Genomic DNA, 3091 nt, shown 5'->3' with positions numbered 1-3091 from the left:
ACATTTTACATAGTTACACTACAATATCGAAGCTAGAAAGCTGACATTGCTACAATTTGTGTTTGTAGTTCTATGCCATTTTATCACATGTGTAGATTCATGTGACCACCACTAAGATCAAGATACAGATGTATCACCACAAAAGCCACTTGAGCTACCCTTTTATAGTTATATCCACTCACCTCCTCCTATCTTCCTTAAACCCTGATAGCCACTAATGTATTCTCCATCTCTTTAACTTTGTCATTTTAAGAATGTTATATAAATGGAATCATAGACAGTTTACATTTAACGTAATTATTGATATGTCAGCAATTAAGTCCGCCATTTTGTTTTGGTTTTGTCTTCTGTTTGTTTCCCTGTTTTTCATTTTTCTGTTTTCTTTTTCCTGCCTTCCTTGTTGGGTTAGTTGAACAGATTTTAGAATTCCATTTTATCTGCAGTGTTTTTTGATATCTCTCTTTATATAGATTTTATAGTGGTTGCTCTTAGTATAATATTGTATAATCAAAGTCAACTGATGTTGACATTTTCCCAGTTTGAATGAAGTATAGAAATCTTACTTCCCTTTAATTACCTTTTCCTTCTCCCATTTGTAATTGGCTTAAATATTTTCCCTATGTACATTGAGTCACATAAAACAATGTTATAATTTTTGTTTCAATCATCAAACATAATTTAGAAAACTCAAGAGAGGGAAGGCTATTGAATTTACTCATATTTTTAGATCTTCCTGTTGCCCTCTCTTCTTCCTCCCAGAGATTTGAAGATTCTTTTGTCAAAATCTTTTCCTTTCTGTTTCAAGAATTTCCTTTAGCCATTCATTTAAAATAGGTCTGTGGTGACAAATCCTCTTACTTTTTCTTTACCTGGAAAAGTTTTGTTTCCTCTACATTTCAAAGTATATGTTTATTAGATATAAAATTTTGGGCTAACAACTCTTTTATCTCAGCACTTGAAAAAATGTCGTACTAACTCCCTCTGTCCTCGTGGTTTCTGATGAGAAATCTGTGGTTATTGGAATTGTTTTTCCCCTATAGGTAAAATATCATTTCTTTCTGAGTGCTTTCAACCCTCTTTCTTGTCTTTAGTTTTCAGAAGTTTGAGTGTGATGTGCCTTGATGTGAATTTCTTTGAATTTATCTTGTTTGGAGTGCACTGAGCTTCTTGAATCTGTTAGTTTATGTCTTTTCCAAAATCTGAGAAATTTTCAGCCATTATTTATTTGAACACATTTTTATTCCTACAATCTTCCTCCTCTTCTTGTGTCTGATGACGAATGTTGGAACTTTAGATCTTTTGTTATAGTCCCACAGGTCTCTGAGTTTCTGTTCATTTTTCCCTTATTATTTTCTCTTTTTGTTGTTCAAATTGGGTAATTTCTATTATTTATCTTCAAGTTCATTGATGCTTTCCTTCATCCTCTCCATTCTTCTGTTGAGCCCATCTGTTGAGTCTTTATTTTAGCTATCATATTTTTTAGTTCTTTAATTTCCATTTGGCTGTACTTTATATTTTCTATTTGTTTCCTGAGATTTTCTATTATATCCATTTGTTTCACGCATGTTCATAATTGCTCACTGAAGCATTTTTATGATGGCTGCTTTAGAATTCTTTCAGATAGTTTCAACAACTGTCTCATCTCAGTGTCAATGTATGTCAATGATTATTTTCTCATTCAAATTAAAATTTTCCTGGGTTTTTGTATAATGTGTGATTTTTTCATTGAAACCTGGACATTTTGAGTATTTTGTCATAAAATTCTGTATCTTATTTAAATCTTTTTCTTTAGCAAGCTTCTTGTGACACTACATCTGGAGGGAAAGGTGGAGAGTGATTCCTCATTCTACTATAATATGGGTGTGAAAATCTAAGTTCCTCCTCTTACACTGTTCCAGAGGGGAGAGGTAAGAGTGCCTTGTTACTGTTGAGTATGGTCCCCATGTGGCCTCCACTAATACTGTGTGATGGAGGATGTCTCATTATCACTACATGGACATGAAAGTCCAAGCTCCACACTCTTGTCATCTCTGACATTGCATGGTGGTAGATGGGGTAAGAGTGCCTTGTTACGAACAAGGGTGGAAATCTTGGTTGCCCACTCAGCCTTTGCTGATGAAGGTAAAGCTGTGGGTTTTTTCTATGGTGTTTGGTTGGGGGAAGATGATTTTTGTCTAAAAGTTTTCTGTCTTGCTAGACTGTTCCTTTCCTGGTCCTTTAGCTAGAGACAGCAGGCTTTTTTTGGAGTTTTTGTTGTTGGTCCCATTGGCATCTCCAGGTTGCCAGTTTCATGTCCAGGTTATATGAGACAAAAAGAAAACCCAAGAAACTTGGGACTGAGTTAGATCTCCGATTCAAGGTCCCCAGCCAGTCTGCTATCTCTGCTTCACCTTTGAGTATCTTATGTTTGTTTTATGTATAATGTCCAGAGATTTTGCCTATGCTTAGCAGGAGGAATAGGGAGAAGTATTTATACCAATTCACTTGGTTTCACCCTTAGTATTTCCATAATTAATAGTAAAAATAATGGCTGCTATGTTTTGAGTTCTATCTACAGGACCAGCATCATGCTAATTCATTTAATTCTCACAGTAAGATTATGAGGAAGGTACAGTAATTACTGTTGCCATTTTATACATGAAGACACTGAAACTCAGAAATAATTCATGGAAACATTAGAACAGTGTCTAGCAACATATTAATAAAGTCTAGGAAATATTATTATTAATTATCTTTAGCATTTCTAACTTGTATGAAGGACCTAATTTGTAATAGAGAGTTAGAACTCCAACATAGGACAGCCCAAGCTTATGATCATAAAATCTAGGCTATAATTGCTCTCAATTTGACTGCAACCATCTGGATTAAGCATTTTCTTCTGCATCTCACTTTATGTCTTTATACAATCTTACTTATTTCACTGCTGCTATTTTCTTCACTTTCTCTAGAGCTACAGTTTCCAAGTTTCCCTCCATTCATAATTTAATAATAAAATAACTAATTTGTTTGTAGTTTCTATGTGAAGGAAAAAGTCATCTTACATTTAATACCTTTAATATTTATTTCAAACCCTGTGATAACCCCAGGGACA

This window comes from Propithecus coquereli, unplaced genomic scaffold (assembly GCF_000956105.1).
Source record: "Propithecus coquereli isolate 6110/MARCELLA unplaced genomic scaffold, Pcoq_1.0 Scaffold65, whole genome shotgun sequence".
Taxonomy (NCBI): domain Eukaryota; kingdom Metazoa; phylum Chordata; class Mammalia; order Primates; family Indriidae; genus Propithecus; species Propithecus coquereli.
The sequence above is the reverse complement of the archived record's forward strand: the minus strand, read 5'-3'. Positions refer to the sequence as shown.